General features: G+C 43.1%; 1 pseudogene across 1 annotated transcript in view; it reads right to left on the minus strand.

Annotated features, from left to right (window-relative positions):
- LOC103268673 overlaps positions 1–14455 on the minus strand; it is a 43970-nt pseudogene extending 29515 nt beyond the window's left edge. Inside the window, exon 1 of the transcript XR_002482427.1 lies at positions 13703–14455. The product of XR_002482427.1 is annotated as a dnaJ homolog subfamily A member 1-like (transcript). The remainder of the gene's footprint in view (positions 1–13702) is intronic.
- Between the last annotated feature and the right edge of the window lie 5581 nt (positions 14456–20036).

Consider the following 20036-nt stretch of genomic DNA (forward strand, 5'->3'; position numbering starts at 1 on the left):
CTAAAATATGGCCTAAGACCTGCAGGGTTCCACCAGGTGGTCTTCATGGCCTCCAAGCTCTGCCTTGCTACCCATGATCACAGTCCTGGGGGACCTGGGAAGGCTAGAGTCCTTTGACCTCAGCCCAGGCCATGACACCATCATCAAGAGCAGAGCCTGAGTGAGAACAGCTGAGTGGGAAAATAGGAGTCACTTTTTAAATGGGACCAGTCTACAGATGTCGTTCTCTTCATCCTGGGAAAAGAACGGTTACATTTTGTTCTTCAGACTATGCAATTTTTAAAGGCCAAGAGACCATTTGAAGTGGTGTGAAGTGGCATCCCACATCCACTCCAAGTTGTCTGAGCAACCCACACCAGCTCATTCTTGTCCCTGCTCTCTAACCAGAAATGACTGCAGCCACAGTGGAGAGGGAACTCTCATCTCTGTCTCCTAGTGAGGTCTGTGCATGTGCATGGAGGGACCTGGCACAGTGATTCTTCACTCTGGGCTTCAATAGAGCTTGGGCAGGGTAGGTATGGGGTGACTCCTGCTGGCCTCTAGGGCCAGGGCACATAGGCAAGTCTTAAGATTGAGATCATGACAAGGAGGCTGGTGTGTCAGGAGTAAGCCAGCCCTCAGAGACCTGACCCCCACCTTTTCCCTCCTGTCCTTCCCTTCAGCCTCCACACTCCACACTCAGCAGGAGGCCCAAGTGGCTGACTCGGGTGTCTTCAGGGCCCTAACATGTACTAGGAGACACCTAGCATGTACCAAGCCACACCAGGATGTGCCACTGACATCCCTTGACAATGAGTATACTCCAAAGAGGAAATCAGGGCCCAGAAACAAAGTTCTATCCAATCAGCTCATCTCCCAGATTTCTAAGATGCTTACCAGGATCTAATGAGTTCTATTCCCCAGTCAGAGCTGCACTGGACCTCAGTCACATGCCCACAGGGCAGGAGGATACTTGGCACCTTCTGGGAGCCCTGGCTAGTAAGGTCCTCCCCCAGTCAGATGTGTCTTTGTCCTCTCTGCTTGGAATTATGGCTCTGCTCCTAGGTGTGCCCAGAATAATCCATCTCTCTCCTCACAGGTTCAGGCCCTGCGACCCTGGGTTGGAAGCCTCCACTCTGGTATGTGCCTTCGGATTGTCCTCTCTCCTGGGCCTCCAGCCTCCTGTTGTAGGGAGTCCTGACACAGGAGCTGGCAAGCCATGGGGGAGAGGCCACTGACTCCCTGACATGCTATGAGGTGCTGTCACAGAGGTCTCCAGCATCCAAGTGGGCTCATATCACCACCCTCTCCCCCTCAGGCCTCCCTGTTCCAGAGAATCCCATGGTTCCCCAGCAGGATGAAATCTGGACTGCCACATCATATCCTGCCAGCCGCCTGACCAAGGCACCCTGAGGAAGGAGGCAGACATGAGCCTGTGCAGTTGCCTCCTAATCTACAACATGGAGTCCTTTCCAGGCTAAGTATGATGATGACTAATTGTGTCAGCAGCCGGTCTCCACAGGAGGCTTGCACCAATTAAAATGGAAATGCAGCTCTCTTCCCCACCTCCCTCACCCCTGGTGATTTGCCTGTGGGAGCTGGAGTGGAGGGGGGTGGGATGTTTACACTGACACGCAAAGATACTGGTTGAGCACAGCAATTCATCTCAGGGGGCCTGCAGTGGGATTTAATTAAGGCCAAATCTGCCATAATATTTGGTCCTTGCTACTGGGGCCACTCTGGATGGCGGGGCTGAGTGATCCTTCTTTCTTGTTCTCCAGAACCACAAGGTCAGACACAACTTCTGGAATGCCCCAGATACTCCCTCTACTTACCAGGCCTCCCAGGACCTTGTACCTCAACTGCATTCTATGCCCAGCAGGGAGATGGAGACACCTGCAGGACTGCCTGGGGAGGCTTAAACCTGTTCAGTGTGTGCCACACAGCTGACCACAGTCCTCAAGTATGCCTGGGGGCTTGCGTGGTGGGGGCTGGGGGGGAGTGCAGGGGGGCAGTTGCACAGAGGGCTGTGTGAGGCAAGACCCTGAGCAGAGTAACCTCCTCCTCAGAAATGCCCATGTGAGGCCAGGGAGGTGAGCAGTTATTCCCTCTTCAGAAGTCCCTGTGTGAGGTCCCTGGAGGCAAAGACAGTCACCTCCTCCACAGAAGTGCTCGTGTGAGAGTAGGGAGGTGGACATGGCATGGTATGGTCATTCCCTCCTCAGAAGCTCCTGTGTGAGGCCCAGAGAAGTAAGTAGGGTCGCCTCCTTCTCTTTAGAAGTGCCCATGGGGATGCCAGTGAGCATCACCTCCTCCTCAGAAGTGCCTGTGTAAGGGCTGAGGGAGAAGCACACTCTTCAGGCCTCAGGTGGGCCTGGCTGGGGATACTGTAGGAAAGATGTGCCCTTTGAGATGGATCCCACTAATTAACACTCCCCACCAGCTATCCCACCCCACTTGTTGCCAGAACCCCTGGCCAATGCTGACATAAAGACACAGGAGAGGAAAGAGCACAGCCCACCAAAGCCAAAGACAGACCCACCTGTAGCACAGTCGATAGAGCTGGCTGGGTCAGCAAGGGAATTCTATGGCTCTGCTTCATGAACCAAAGTCCAGTAGGAGGAAGGGATAGGTGCTACCTCACCTTCCATCTGTCCAGCCCCTCAGAACCCAGCACAGAGCTAAGCAGAGACCTGGAGTGTCTGTGCACTTGCCTGGGCAGCTGCCTGTCTATCTGCAGCTGATAGGATATGCTGTTGCTCATCCCTCTTCACAGGACAGCAGGGAGGGGGGAGGCTGTACCCCTGCCTTCTCATCCACCCTCCAGAGTGCACAGGCTCCACTGGCTCCCGCCAACATCAGCTGAGCCTCAGCTCCTCACTCACCCGCCCTGGGCTCTGGGGGCCCGAGGTAGAGGGCATAAGCTCTGTGCAAACATCCTGCCTTCTCCCCAGGATATTTTCTTTAATAAAAGACCATGGAAATGTCAGCTAGTCTAAACAAATAGCCAAGTTTTCTAGAAGACAAGCAGCTTTCGTATAAGCACCTTCAGGCCCACTTTTCGAGGTAGCTTTGAGAAATTGTGTGCCAGAAAGGAAGCAGGGAATCCTTCCTGGTGGTGTGAGCATTTAGGGTTGTGACAAGTGAGCCCAGAGAGACAGGGCTTGCAAGGTCCCTGAGGAGAAAAGTGGGTCCTTGACCTGGTGCAGAGTGACTGTCCAGGGTCCCTGAGGAGCCAAGGCCCCATCAGATAAGGGCTCTCTCCTGAGGACCCTCAGGCAGAGCCTGCCCCATGGGAAAAGGGGCAGGGGGTGGGAGGCTGATAACAAATGTCTCTCAGACCTCTCTCCCTCTCTCCCCTCCCCCTGCAAGGGGCCACTTCCTGGAGCCCCATCTTTCTCCTTGTCCATAATCTCTGTATTAGAAGAAGCCTCAACTTGGGGTCTGACGTTGAGGGATCTGCAAGAGGGAGAGGGGAAGCCCAGCAGTGGGGAGGAACTTGCAACCCCGTACCTGACAAACTGAGGCCTCAGCCTGGCCAGTGGCAGGGTGGGAGCATGGGTGAGACTTGTGGCATAGGCCATAATGGCAGCCAGGGAGCTGAATCTGTTCAGGGATTCAGGAGTGTCCCTGTAATCCTACTGCATAAACAGCAGGCCACGGGCCCCCACGCTCCTCCTTGGCAGGGCAGACCCAGCTGCAGCCACGTGCCAGGTGAGGGTGGGCAGGGCCCAGGCTGCCTCTACAGTCAATAAAGCTTTTCAAGGTGTAGGTTCTGCTTCGAGATAGGAAGCACACTTGTTAGAAGAGCTAACGGTGTCAGGACCAGCTCAGAAGAGGAAGCTGAACTTCCAGATACCAGACTTGGGCTCTGACAGACAGTCTGAAGCTGCTCAGAGGGCCAGGCCACTTATAGGACAGCAGTAAAAGTGGACCTTGTTGCAGGCACCTGCACCTTTAGTCACTGATGGAGAAGACTGAGCTCCAACAGGCAGAACAACCAAAACTGAACAGGTTGGGAAGAGCCAAGACTAAAGCCAGTGGTCAGCTCCTCACCAAGACAAGGCATAGGGGACACCACACAAGGGAGAAGGGCATGGGCCCTGGAGTCCTGTAGGCCAGGCTAGAATCCCATCTCTGCCCCTGATATAACAGCTAAAGAAGTCATGGGACCTCCCAGAGGCCCCCGTTCCTCATCTGTGAAACAGGGGAGTGATCTCTTCCTCAGGCTGCATTAGGCGGAGAGAATGGGACGATGTGCCCCAGGCTTGGGGCTGTGTGTTCAGTCCCTCCTCACAATCCCTCTGATGTAAGTGCCAAGGCAGGCCCTCCTCACCCAGAGGCATCCATCCTTGGGGCTCCAGATGACAGATGGCATTTTCCCAAAATGGTCACAAAAGTATTTCTAGTCATACACACTCTTTCAGAATCTTGCCATTCCCCCATCAAGAGAGAATCTGTTTCCCCTCCCCCAGAACCTGGCACAGGTGGTGAGTGGTCAGCAGGGCTTTTATGACAAATAGAATTAGAATTAGGATAAATAGAATTCCACAGAAGTGATGCTAAGTGAAATCAGAGGCTAGGGCAGATATAGTGGCCGTTTCTTCTTGCTGCTCTCTCAGGAGGCTCACCCTTGGAGCCAGCCTCCATGCTATGAGGAAGCCCAGGGCTCCCAGGATCCTGCCTGATGGGCCCAAATAGCATCCAGCACCAGTCCTGCAAGCCAGGAGTCTTTGGATGACTCCAACCAACCCAGCTGACGCAAGCAGAACAGAGACAAACTGTCCCCACTGTGCCCCACCCAATTTGCAGTCTCGGGAGCTGAATCAATATGTCAGTTTAGCCACTGAGCTGTGGAGTAGCTTGCTTTGCAGCAAGAAATAATATGCAGAGCATCAGAGTTTTGGGACTGGGCCTTTCTTTCCTGGACCCCCAAGCTGGATGCTGGCATGGGGCAGCTGAGAGCCAGCAACACCCTTCCATCTCTGTCAGATTCTAGCCTGAGCAAGCTGTCACCTTGAGAGGACTATTTCAGGAGAAAGGACCCTGTGACTGTTCTGTCCCTGCCAGCCCAAGGTCCTGAGACAAGGTTAGACCTGGAATCCAGGACTCCTGGACCCTCAGGAATATAACCCCACCCACTATAAGCCAGGTGCTGTGCACCAGTCACTGTTCAAACATTCTCATCTAACTTACATGAGAATACCACATGGTCAGTACTGTTCACTGGAGAAAACTGAGGCTCCAGGTTCAGCTGAGTCTCCTGTCTAATGTATCCCCACTTGACCTTGAAGGAGATACACTGGGGTATGATTTAAAAGCCCTCACTCTAACGCCTTCCCTGCAGCCCCTGTGCTAGCCACTGCAACCCACTGCTGGAGGAGGAGTAACTCTCAGCCACGGGCTGCCCCTATCAATCAATATTTTTAATTACTTACATGATTGACTAATAAAATTCTCCACTGACTAATTGATTTTTTGATCAGGGAGACCCTCTATTTTTATTAAAAGGCTACTTAGATGAATTTTTTTTCTACCTAAATGGGAAGTTGTATTTCTTTTGGTCATTTTGGAAAAAGAAAAATGAGAGGGCACAAGAACAATGGAAGACCCCTAGGCCAAGAAGATTTCAGGTCCAAACTGACCCGGCAATAAATTATCACCACGTGTCTGCTGAATACCCATAGGCCTCAAGGTGCTGGCAAGGGGACATTTGGGCTTGGGTGGGCAGCCTGGGGACATGCTTTATCCAACTTCCAGCTGTTTCCATCTTTTTCCTCCTTAGAAATGGAGTCTCAGCCGAGCTCAGTGGCTCAGCCTGTAATCCTAGCACTGTGGGAGGTCAAGGTGAGTGAACTACCTGAGCCCGTGGGTTCGAGACCAGCCTGGGCAACTTGGCGAGACCTCGTCTCTACAATAAATAAAAAATTAGCCAGGCATGGTTGCATGTGCCAGTAGTTCTAGCCATTTGGAAGGCTAAGGTAAGAAGGATCTCCCAAGCCCAGCAGGTTGACTCTGGGGTGGTCGTGAGCATGCCATTGTACTCCAGCCTGGGTAACAGAGTGAGACTCCAACTCAAAAAAGAAAAAGAAAAAAGAAAAAATGGAGTCTCACTCTGTCATCCAAGCTGGTGTAGTGATACCATCATAGCTCACTGTAGCCTCGGAACTAAGCAATCCTCCCACCTCAGCCTCCTGAGTAACTAGGACTACAGGCACATGCCACCACGCCCAGCTAATTTTTTATGTTTTGTAGAGATGGAATCTTGCTATATTGCCCAGACTGGTCTCAAACTTCTAGCTTCAAGCAGTCCTCCCACCTTTGACTCCCAAAGTGCTGGGATTACAGGCATGAGCCATCACACCCAGCCCCCATTATTGTTAAAGGAGAGCTATAAACCTTCCCTTGATTTAAATATGAGTATTGGCTTCTAAATTACAAAATTAACTCATTCATTACACATAATTTGGAAAAGACAAGCAAATCTCAAAAAATACATAAATAAAAGAGGGCTTCCCAAGGGGGGCAGGTAGGCTATGGGCAAGTGATGGTGACTCTATCAGGGCTGACTTCTGATTTCCAGAGGATCCGAGGCCCCAAAGAACTGTCACCATAAAACCAATCCAGACAGCCAACTGTCCTCCAGAGACTACTGATCACGGGTTAACACATCTAATAGGCTTTTGGTTTTTGTTTTTCTTTTACCAGATTGATATCCTAGTGTCGATCTGGTTTGGTGATGACCCTGGACTGCAGTGACCTTTAAAGATTCATTTGTAAATGACTTCAGAGCAACCTGTCCTGGGACATCTCCCTATGGTATACCCTAATGTCACCATTTTCCCTGGGCAGCCACCAAGCACAGGACAGGGCTTGGCAGTGACAGCTAGGGTGAGGGAGGGTGGGCATATGTGATGAAAGAGGGGCAGGGTGCAAACGGAGGGCATAGGCCTGGGTACAGAGCCCCCATCGCAGCCACAGGAGGCTCCTTCCCTACCTGCCTGAGGATCTCACTGGACACAGTAGATGAGGGTGCTGCCCCTGGCTCAGCTCTGGGCCCCGCTACCAACTCTGCCTGTTATATCCAAGGTCACAGTCATCCACTGTCACTGATTTCACTCTGACCTCATCTTTGTTAAGTAGCACATACCCTGCAACCAGAACAGTGACCGGCACATGGTGGGTGTTCAGGGATTAAGTCACAATTGAATACTGAATTATTCCATGGTAATGATTAATAGTCTTAGGATGGCCTCCACACAGTCCTTCTGAGTCAGGCCCTGGAGCTGTAGAGACAATAAGCCTCTTCCCTTAGAAAGGTCACTGCCGATGTGCATAATGACAATAGCACAGAGGTGATAGGGACAACACTGTCACTATGTCACAGCCTGTCCACACAGACCAGGCAAGTACACTCTTTGTGCCTCAAGACCGCACCGTACACAGAGGTCACCAGTGAGTCCTCAAGGACAGAGGGGCTGAGTGACTTCCCAGGACACACAGCCTGTGTGAAACCAGTCATCTGGTTTTCCCCAGGGGACATGTCTCAGGACCACTCAGACTCAGAGGTTTCAGAACTGTAGAATATTTTGCTGGTGACCTGCCATCAGCGTCATGTGAGGCCCCCTGACCTCTGAGGGTCAGGAGCCGACCCATAGCCCACCACCCATGAGATCCAGAATGCCTCTGACACCTAATTCTACTTTTAACTAAAGTGAAATTAAATTATTTTCTTATACAAAAATAATTTCTACTCAAAGCGGAAATCCAAGAAATAGAAAACCATGTAGAAAAAAAAAAGTCACTTCTCTTTCCCAAGCTAATGATTTGGGAAGGAAAATTGGGGACACTCTAGTTACATGAAGGCCTGGGAACACACCAGTCACTCATCTGCAGGTCTCTGCACCTGGGGCCTGATGCTGTGAGTCACTGCCTTCTGGAGGTGTGCTCTCCCTGGCTGGGCCAGCCAGAGCTGCAATGTCAGAGCCTTCCCAGATGGCCCCAGGGTTTCTTTTCTGCCCCTCTCCTGCCCTGCCAGCCTGCTCCACCCTCTCATATTGACTTAGAACTTAGCCTCAGCCCTCTCTCCACAGTGAGTTCATGTGCACAGGGTTTCCACCCACACATGCTATTCACACCGATTGCTCTGATACTCTGAAAAGTGCTTCAAGTTATCCCGATCTGTCCCCAACATGCACTTCACCCTCCAGTTGACCCTCCCTGCTGCAGCGGGAGGCAGCCTTCTCCTCCCAGGTGCTCAATTCAAAACCCTGGAAGCCCAGCAACTCTGCCATTGTCCCCACCCATCATTAGCAAACCTTCTGTTAGGGCACACTCCTAGCAGGGACCTCCAGAATGTTAGGTCAGGCCCACCAGGGGTGTGGGTGTCTGGTGTGCAATCCAGTGCCTCATGAAAGATGAAAAGAATTGTCCAGAAGTTAGATTAGAAAATACAGTTTATTTAAAAACTAAATTAGAGAGAGATAGAGAGAGAGAGAGAGATGGAGGAGATTCACCTCCCCAAGGTAGGGAAGGGTGCCAAAGCCAGGAAACATGGCCTGGCCATAGCTCAAAGAGCAAATAGCCACACTATAGCTTAGCAAGGCAATGGTGACTAGATGCTCATGGTTGAGTCCTTTTAATCCTTCCCTTTGATGGGGGAAGTTCATTAAGGTGATTGGGTGGTGGTCTGCTCCACTTCATCATAAAGGGCCAGGTAAGGGCAGGTACTGACATCAGGTAATGGACAGCAGGCAAATGGGTGGGTTGGTCACATGATTGCTGTCATGGTGGTAAGCTAGATGAGAGGAGACAAGAGGAGGGGTTTTCCTGCAAGAGACCTGTCAGATGTTTCCAGTCCACAAACTCCTTAGCAAAATGTGGTCTTATTTTCATTCCTATGGCTTCAGCCAACTAAGGGGTCATCTTTGACCTTCCACCTCCAGGAACCTAAAAGTTTCTTAAAGATAGTATGCTGACCTATGAATTGAAAGGTTGGGCTGTCCTTGTCTTGCAGCTGATGGAGATTTGCTGAGGGGGTAGGGTAGGCTGTAACAGCTTGGCCTGCAGTAAAATGTCTGAATGCTTCCTAAAACCTGCCTATTGGAAATTCATCTATGTCTAACCTGTGCTAGATTCAAAGAGTGTCAGTCTAAACAAAAATGACCATGCTGAGGCAAAATGTGAACTAAGTTTATTCTAAGTTTCCCAGAGTCCCTCTTTCTACCCTCCAGCCCCACCTGGGGTCCCAACCTCCCAGCAGCCCTCATCTGCCCCACTGCACTTCCTTCTGCACTTCCCCTGCTCACGATTTTCAATGCAATGATCCTGAGAAAGTAAAAGCTGGTCGTGAACTCCTCCCATCACTCTCCCCTGACTCCCCCTGGATTCCTCTAAGGAAAACCCACTATCTCTATGGTGGCCTTCATTATCCCATGGGACCTACCCTGCTGCCCTGTCACCTCATTTCCCTAGACCCCTCCAAAGCCCCACACTCAGGAACTCAGACCTCCTGGCGGCTCTTGGAACTCACTGAGCATGTTGTTCTCCCAAAGCTGAGACAAGGACTTGGGGGCAGGTAGCTGATTCAGAAGGCCATGCCAGGAGGCAAGAGTGAGAGGGGAAAGAAAGCCAACACAGGGGTCACCGATGGCTGCAGCTACTGAAACCTCCAAAAAGTTTTCAATTGCCCATTAGGGGGACATGATTTCAAGGGTTGCCAGCTTTACCTTCCTGAGCCTCCAGTCTTCACTTGAGCCCAGCCCTCCTGGCCTCATGAAAGCCCAAAGCAGAAAGCAGAAAGAAGCAGGGCATGGCCTTCAGTGGACACCATGGGTGGGAAGTGACTCTGAAAGCACAGAACTATCCCACAGCTGAGAATGAAGACAGGCAGGTTGGAATTGCCTGGGAACACCTTGAGGTTTTTGCTGTCTATGTCTTGTATCAGGACCTGGCCTGGAATATTGTTTCTCACCTAGTGACACACTTCTTGCTCACTTCCTTCAGATCATGTACCAAAGTCATCTGTCCAGAGCTGTCCATGGGCCCCTATGGATGCAACACCTCCATTGCCCCACCCTTCATCCTCCCTCCTGCATGACTAAGGAAGTAATATCAGCTCTCATCATTTCCTGACGCAGTGTACATTTATTGGTTTAGTTACTGGTCTCACTCACTAGAACACAGACTTTCATCCCCACCAGCTAGTACTTTCCCATCTACGGTAGTGTCAGTGAAGACCACATAAGGAGCCAGAACTCCCACTCCCACCAAGCACTAATGAGGAGTTCCCTGAACTTCACCTGTCAACAGAGGCTGAATGAGAAACCTGAACGTCTATTTCTACTTGGTAGTAAGCAGGTGTTGCCTCCCACTTTCCCTGCCAGACACTGTCAGAAAGAACCAGCTGAAACAGATGATTTCATAACAAAATATAGAAACATAAGCATATCTAGGTTTCTAAAAAGAATTTCTAGTCACACCAAGACCCAGGGTTTCTCAAACTAAATGGAAACAATCATATATGCTGACATCTAGATGAAAAAGATGTTAGAATTAGAATTACCTGTTGAAAATGTTAAGGCATCCATCACAAAAATGACTCATCAAGCAATTGAAATAAATGGAAAATTAGAAAGTCTTAGGAAAAAAGTTACAATGTAAAGAAGAACTGAAAGAGAATTTCAGAACTGGAAAATACATTAAGAAAAAAATGATGATTGGGATTAACAGAATGAAGAGGACAGAAGAAAGAACCAGGAAATAGGAAAAATGAATAGAATTTACTCAGTCAAACAACAAATAGAAAATAGGTTTTTTTTAAAATAGAGCAAGACCTGAGGAGCTACAAAACAAGGCCAAATTTTCATGCCGTTCAAGTCTCAGAGGAAAGTAAAAAGAGAAATGACTGGAAAAGTACTCAAAGAGATAATGGCTAAAAAACTTCTCAAAGTAAGAGTTGTAAACATATAGATTGAAGAAGCTGTGTAAATCCCAAGAAGAATTAAGCCAGAGAAATGCATGCCAGGACACATCATAATTAAATTTCTGAATCAAAAACAAAAAATTGGCCTAGTGCAGTGGCTTACATATGTAATCTCAGCACTTTGGGAGGTTGAGGTGGGAAGATGACTTGATGCCAGAAGTTCAAGTCTAGCCTAAGCAAGAAAGCAGGATCCTATCTCTACAAAAAATACAAAAATTAGCCAGGCATGGTGGTATGCACCTGCAGTCTCAGCTACTTGGGAGGCTGATGTGGGATGATCATTTGAGCTCAGGAGTTTGAGGCCGCAATGAACTATGCACTGCACTTCGGCCTGGGTTTTTAAAATATGACCTAATTATATGCTCTCTGAAAGAAATATACTTCAAATATAATTACCAAGGCAGTATGAAAGTAAAACAATGGAAAAAGACATATCATTCAAGCATTAATTGAAGGAAAGCAGAAATGACTATATTAATATCAGACAAAATAGACTCCAGAGCAAAGAATGAAACACTAGCTCAAAAAAATATAGATATAGATATAGATATAGATATATGGATAGAGATATATATAAAGAGAGAATGACAATTCAAATAACTATGGGCTTTTCATCACAATCACAGAACTTAGCAGGAAGTGGTATCATATTTTTCAAGTGCTGAAAGAAAAGAATTGTCAACCCAGAATCCTTTACCCAGTGAAATCATTCTTTTCTTTCTCATTCTCAGATGAAGGAAAATCAAAACAATTGTCACCAATGCTCAAAAAAATGACTGAAGGAATTTCTCCAAACAGAAAGTAAGTAATAAATTGAGGAATATTGGAACAAAAGGAAGGAAGAATGCAATAAGCAAAAGTTCTGGTAAGCATAATAGGTCCTCCTTCTCGAGTTTTCTAAATTAGGTTTGATAATTGAAGCAAAATTTATAACACTGTTTGATCTAGTTCTAAATGTATAAGGAGGAAATATTTAAGACAATTATATATTAGAGAAAATGAAAGGACATAAACACAGGTAAGGTTTCCATACTTCACTCAAACTGGTAAACTGTTGACATCAATAGACTGTGATAAGTTATATTTATATAATGCAATACCTAGGAACACCACTAAAAAAACTATACAAAGAGATGCACTCAAAAACACTGTGATTAAATAAAAAGGAAATTCTAAAAAATGTTCAAGTAAACAAAGGAAGGCAGAAAATGATAAAATAGAAATTTGAAACAAAGAGAATAAATAAAAAATAAAATGGAAAATAAACCCTAACATTAATAACTACATATAAATGGTACAAATGTACTATCAAAAGACAGAGATTGGCAAAGTAGATTTTTAAAATATGAACTAATTATATGCTCTCTGAAAGAAGTACACGTCAAATATAATTACTGAGGCAGTATGAAAGTAAAACAATGGAAAAGACATATCATGCAGGCATTAATTGAAGGAAAGCAGAAGTGACTATATTAATATCAGACACAATAGACTCCAGAGCAAAGAAAATTGCCAGAAACAAAGATAGATATCCTATAATGATAAAGAATCAATCCATCAAGTAGACATAACAATCCTAAATGTATACACACCAAAGAACAGAGCTATAAAATATAGCAGAACTGAAAGGAGAAATAAACAAAATTGCGATCATGGTCAGAGACTTCAACAATGCTCTTTCAATAGTTCGTAGAACTAGTATACAGAAAATTAGCAAGAATATAAGAGAACTCAACAACATCATCAACAAACAGAATTGAATCAACATTTGTAGAACTTCTCAACCAGCAACAGCAAAATACACACTTTTTTAAAGTACCCACAGAGCACATACCAATAGACACCATATCCTGGACCATAGAACAAACCTCTACAAGTTTTTAAAAAACTGAACCCATGGTCAGGTGTGGTGGCTCAAGTTTGTAAAGCCAGCACTTAGGGAGACTGAGGTGAAAGGATTGCCTGAACCCATGGGTTTAAGAAAAGCCTGAGCAAGTTGGTGAGACCTCATCTCTGCAGTAAATCAAAACAATTAGCCAGGCATGGTAGTGCACGTCTGTAGTTCTGGCTACTTGGAAGATTTAGGCAGAAGGATTACCTGAGCCCAGCAGGTCAACACTAGGGTGGCCATGAGCATGCCACTGCACTCCAGCCTGGGTGACAGAGTGAGACTCCAACTCAAAAATTAAAAATAATTTGAACCATTTGGTATGTTTTCTTTGACTACATGGTATGAAACTAGACATAATAACAGAAAGATAACAGGAAACTCTTCAAACACTTGAAAACTAAACAGTACACTTCTAAATAATCCATGGATCAAAAAAGAATTATCAAAGAAAAAAAAATTTTTTTGCTTTGTATTCAATATATTAAGGAGACAGTCATACATTTCAAGAATTACTTAAATTCTGATGTCCAGATTTAAGCATAAACATATGATGAGATTTTTAAACACAGAATTAAAGCTACTCATAGTTTGCTATCCTACCAACATTAAATTGAAGTTACGTTGGAGCATGGTTAAAAGTAAGCCTATAACATACCTAAGGAACACCTTCCTATATTGTGCAAGAAAATTACTTCATGTGAATTTCTCTTCACTTTAAATTTTTAAGTTACCCAAGCTTTGGAAGTCACTACTCAGAGGCTTATCATGGTCCAAAGAGAAGGGAAAAAATAACCAGGATTGGTCAAGATATATATATATACCACCATCCATATAAATATATATATTGCCTTTGTCAATATGAACTTTTAGGATCTTCTTCTTCCTATCTTCCTCCCATTGCAGCTTTTACATCTATCTTTAGGACTGATCCGTTCCCCATGACCCTGGCACTCCATGCACACAGATTGAACTTGCTGAACCATTCCAGGTCCTATCTGATGAATTCTTATTTGCATTCCAGTACCTCAGCAATTGGGACAGCACTCTACCACTCCTTTCTTACCACCTCTGCCTTCACATTTGTCACAAATCACATTCTTTTGCAGAGCCAGTTTTCTTGTTGTACCATTATATAAATCTTCTAAGGTTACTGAAAGCTGATGCATGACATCCTTACCTCTTCTTTCTCTCTGCATCCTTCCTCCTCCTCCAGAAAACATATCAAAGATGTCCATGGGAGAGCCAAAACCTCCACCTGCTCCACCCTCTTTAATTGCCTGTTCTCCTCCTTTGTCATATAATTCCCTTTCCTTTGCATCAGAGAGAACTTCATAAGCTTGAGAAATCTGTTTAAACTTCTCTCCTTCATTTGGATTCTTATCAGGATGGTACTTCAAGGCCAGTTTCCTATAAGCCTTTTTCAATTCGTCATGAGTGGCATTGGGTTTGACCCCCAAAACATCATAGCAAGTGGTTTCTTTCACCATTTTCTACAGCCAGTGATCAGGCTGAGGCCAGCGTGGGGCAGCAGGAAGGAGAACACAGCTGTGGGCAGCTCGGGCAGCCACTGCTCCTCCACCTCTCACCAAGCGTTCTGAAAAGAACAAAGAAAATTTTAAAAATATATCAAGTGAAAAATTAAAATATCGCATATCAAAATTTGTGGGACACAGCTACAGTAGTGATGAAAGGGAAATTTATAGCACCAAATACATATAATAAAAGTGAGAAAACGGCTCAAATAGATAATATAATCTCCTCCCTCAAGAACTTAGGAGGACAAAAAGAGCAAAATCACCATAAAGCAAGCAGAAAGATGAAACAACAAAAATAAGAGCAGAATTCAATTAAATTGAAAATAGAAAAATAATACCAAAAGCCAATAAAACAAAAAAGCTGGTACTTTAAAGAGTAAATACAATGGTAAACCTTTAGAATGATTGACAAAGAAAATAAAGACAAAAAATTACCAATATTAGAAATGAAAGAGGGGTTATCACTACAGATCCTACAGACACCAAAGGATAATAGGGAGTAATATGAACAAATCTATACACATAAATTTGACAACTTCAACATGGACCAATTCCTTCAAAATCACAAACTACAACCGCTCAACCAATATAAAATAGATAATTTGATGGCCTATAACTATTAAGACAACTGAATTTGTGATCTGTAAAACTGCCAAAAAGAAATCTTCAGGCTCAGATAATTTCAGTGGAGAATTCTACTAAACACTTAAAGAATTAACACCAGTTCTACACAATCTTTTCCAGACAATAGGAGAGGGAAATATTTCCAATTTATTCTGTGAAATTAATGTTACTCTGTTGCTGAATCCAGATCAAAATGGTACAAAAAAGGAAACTATTAGTCAATGCCCTTTGTGAATATAGATGCAAAAATACTTAACAAAATAATGACAAAAAAATTCAAGAGTATACAAAAATAACTACATACCATGAAAAAATTATACACAAGGTGTAATTTATTCCAGGAATGTAAACCCAGGTTAACATTTGAAAAGCAGTCAATGTAATCTACCATATTAACAGGCTAAACAAGAAAAATCACATGATTATATCAATCAATTAATACACTTATTTCTGTGTTTAAAAAAAATTCCAGAAAAAAAAATAATAGATGGAACTTACTCACTTACTACTACAGAGTTTCTAGGAAAACAAACAAAAAATCTATAGTGAACCTTTACTTAATAGTGAAAGACTGAATACTTTCCTTCTAAGATCAGGGACAAAGCAAGGATGTCCACTCTCACCACTCTTATTCAACACAGTGCTAGAAGTTCTAGCCAATGAAAAAAGACAAAAAAGAAAAAGAAAGAAAAAAGAAAAGAAAAGGCATACATATTGGAAAGTAAGAAATAAAATTATTGTTCCTACTTACAGACCGTCTAGGTAAAAAATCCTAACACATTGGTTGAAAAAAAAACTCTTAAAACTAATAAGTCCAGTAAGGTTGCAGGATGCTAGATAAATATACAAAACTAAATTTTATTGTTATATACTAGCAAAGAACTCATGAATACTGAAATTAAAAATATGATAACATTCACAATAACTCAAAAAAAGAGAGAAATACTTAGCTGTAAATCTAATTAAACACAGACAGGACTTGTATGTGGAAAACTATACAACATTAATGAAAAAGATCAAAGAAGATCTAAATAAATGGGACACAGACATATTGCATTCATGGAATGGAAGATTCAACATAGTAAAGATGTCAATTCCTCCCAAATAGGTATATAAGTCTAACACAGGTCTTTTAAAAATCTCAGGAAATTTTTTGTAGATGCAGACAAGTTTTTTGTTTTGTTTTGTTTTGTTTTGTTTTTTGTTACTGTTTTTGAGTTGGAGTCTCACTCTGTCACTCAGACTGGAGTGCAGTGGCCGCTCCTGGCCACCGCAGTCTCGACCCTCTGGGCTCCAGCAATCCTTCCGCCTCAGCCTTCCAAGTAACTGGAACTACAGGCGCGCGCTACCATGCCCGGCTGATTTTTTGATTTATTGTAGAGATGTGGTCTTGCTTCCCAGGCAGGTCTCGAGCCCGCAGGCTCAGGCAATCCACTCACCTCAGCCTCCCAAAGGCATGGGATTACAGGCTGAGCCACTGAGCCCGGCTAAGTTTTTTTTAAAATGTATGTGGAAAGACAAAAACTGGAATAGCTAAAACAATTTTGGAAAAAGAAGAATAAAAGAAAAGAAACAAACCTACTTTACTTCAGAATTTATTACATGGCAACAATAATCAAGACTATGTGGTACTGGCAGAGGAAACAGCACATAGATCTAAGGAATAGAACAAAGAAGCCAGAAATAGACCCACATAAAATCTGCACAAATGATTTTTTTTTTTTAGTCAGGGTCTCACTCTGTCACCCAGACTGGATTGCAGTGGCATGATCACAGTTACCACAGCCTTAACCTGCTGGATTCAGGCAAACCTTCCACATCAGCTTCCCAAGTAGCTGGAACTACAAGTGCATACCACCACACCTGGCTAATTGTTTTAAAATTTGTTGTAGAGACAAGGTCTCATCAAGTTGCACGAGCTAGTCTTGAACCCCTGGGCTCAGGTAATCCTCTCACTTCTGCCTCCCAAAGTGCTGCGATTACAGACCAAGCCACTGCAAACAGCTGATTTTTGACAAATGAACAAAAGCAATTCAATAAAGGAAAGATAGCCTTTTCAACAAATAACACTGGAACTATTGGACATCCATAGTGAAAAAAGTGAACCTTGACCCAAGTTTTTCATACTTTATACAAAAATTAATTCAAAATGGATCATGAAATTATTTGTAAAAGTAAAACTTTCAGAAAAAAATATAAAATATTAGAGATCTAGGACCAGGCAAAGAGATCACATACTTGTCATCAAAAACACAACCCATAAAAGGAACTATTAATAAATTGAGCTTCACCAAAATTTAAGACTTTTTTCTGCAAAAAAAAAAAAAAAAACACCCTATTATGAGGATAACATTTTAGGAAACCTACAGGGTGAAAGATATTTGAAAACCACATATTCAACAACAAACTGATACCTAGAATATAGGAAGAATTCTCAAAACTCAACAACAGAAAAAAATATCCAATTTGAAAAAAGATTAAAAAATATAAACAGATGTTTCACTGAAAATGATATGCAGGTGGCAAATCCGCATTTGAAAAGATATTCAACATCATAAGTCATTAGAAAATGCAAATTAAAATCACAATGAGATTACTATTAGAAGAAATAGAAAGAAAACTAGTGACAGCATCAAATGCTGATAAGGATGTAGAGAAACCGAATCACTCACGTAATGCTAATGGGCTGTAACATGAAAAACAGTCTGGCGGTTTCTTTAAAATAAATAAATAAACAAACAAACATGCAACTACCATATGACCCAACAACTGCTATCCCATAAAAATGAAGAAATGAAGACTTATGTGCACACAAAAACTTGTACACAAAAAATTTAAAACAGCTTTATTTCTAATAGCCAAAAACTAGAAAGAACTAGATGTCCTTTATGAAGTAGATGGTTACACAAAATTTGGTACATCCACACCATGGAATAGTAAACAGTAGGTAGGAACACACTATTGATACAGGCAACAACCTGGATGAATCTCCAGAGAATTATGCTGAATGATAAAAGCCAGACCCAAAAGGTTACATATTGTATGATTCCTCTTGAAATTATAAAATTATAGAAATGGAGAACTAAATAATGGCTGCCAGGGTTTAAGGAAAGTGTGGGGTTGGAGAGAAGTGGGTGTGGCTATAAAAAGGTAACAGGAATGATTCCTGAAGTAATAGCAGTATTATGTATCTCCACTGTATCAATGTCAACTCTTGGTTGTGACACTGTATTATAGTTTTGTAAGATGTTACCGCTGGGAGAAACTAGGTAAAAGGCACAGGGATCTTTCTGTATTGTTCACTACAACTGCATGTAAATCTACAACTATCTTGATATAACATTTTTTATGTTAAAAATATGATGACATTAGAAACAGACAAGCCCTGTTTCTATGTATTTAACTACTAGAGATTTTACTACATAAAATATTAATTACTAGAGATTTTGCTACATAAAGAATAAGGGAGTTATTCCTAAGGAATATAAGACACTGAAAAGCCTAGAAGAAAAAATGATGGATTTGACTAGATAAAAGACAAAACGTCTGCATGGCTAACGGCACTACAGACATCAAAAGACAAATGACAAAATGGGAGAAAAATTCACTACACAACATAGAAAATAGAAAAGAAGTTTAATACAAATTCAGAAAGCATACCATTTAGTAAAACAAAAACAATCTAAGAAAATGAGCAAAGATTATGGACAATTTACAAAATAACTAGAAGCTGCTCATTGTGAAAATACACTCAACATCACTAGTGATGAGGCAAATGCAAATTAGAATATCTGTGAGATACCTCTTTGTTCCGAACACATTGGTAAAACATATTTTTCCTTAAACTTTCTATTTAGAAACAATTCCAAACTTATAGAAAAGTTAAAGAATAGAACAAGGAATCCTATACACCATTTACCCAGATTCACCAACTGTTCAATTTTGCCTCATTCATTTTCTTTTCTCACCCTCTCCCTCCCCCACACTCTCACCACATGTATGTATATGTAATTTCTTTTCTGAACCATTTGACAGTAAGTTGCATCCATCCATCCATGCCTTCTTACTCCCAAATATTAAAGTCTTTATCTTCTATAGATAAAGACATGTTCCTTCTTAACCATGGTACATTTATCAAGTACTGTACAGGAAAATTAACATTGATATGACTCTTGTACATTGATACAATACTATTATCTAATCAGAAGTCATGATTCAATTTTGTCAGCTGTCCAGATATTGCCCATGACAACAATTTGTTTCCATCCAGGATCATGTATTTAATTGATTGTCCCATCTCAGTATTCCCCTTTAATTTGGGGCAGCCTCCGACTTCCTTTGCTTTCATGATATTAACATTTTTTGAAGGTAATTGTCCACTTATGTTGTAGAATGTGCCTCAGTTTGGGTTTGTCCAATGTTTCCTCAGGATTTAATTCAGGTCATGCATTTCCAGCAATAATGTCACAGACATAATTCTGTGCCCTCTCAGTGCATCACACGAGGATGGACATGGAAGTTTATCCAATCACTGATGACACTAACTTTGATTACTTGATTAAGTCAATATTCACCAGACTTCTCAATTGTAAAGTCACTATAATGTCTTTTGTAATAAACAGTTACTTTTGTGGGCGCATACTTTGAGTCTATGTGATTTCATGTTTCTGTTCAAACTTTCACCCTCAAATTTAGCATCTACTGATGACTCTTGCCTGAATCAATTCTTACACTTGTCAAATGATGATTTTTTACTAAATTCCATGTACATTTCTTAACTGATATTCTACTACAAGGATAAGCTTTTCCTTCTCTTTATTTTATAATGTTATTGACTAATGACATTATATTTTATTCAGCGGTTAAAATTCATTACTGTCATTCATTTTGATGCTCAGAAATGTCCCAGTTGGACCAATGGGAGCCCCTTCAGCTGGCTCCTGTGTTCCTTTGACATGTTCCCATCGTTCTTTGAGTACTTCCTTACTTTCTGTCACAGCAAGATGTGCTAGCCTCAATTTGT

The sequence above is a fragment of the Carlito syrichta genome, unplaced genomic scaffold, assembly GCF_000164805.1.
Source record: "Carlito syrichta isolate Samal-C Ts95f unplaced genomic scaffold, Tarsius_syrichta-2.0.1 Scaffold308870, whole genome shotgun sequence".
Lineage (NCBI taxonomy): Eukaryota > Metazoa > Chordata > Mammalia > Primates > Tarsiidae > Carlito > Carlito syrichta.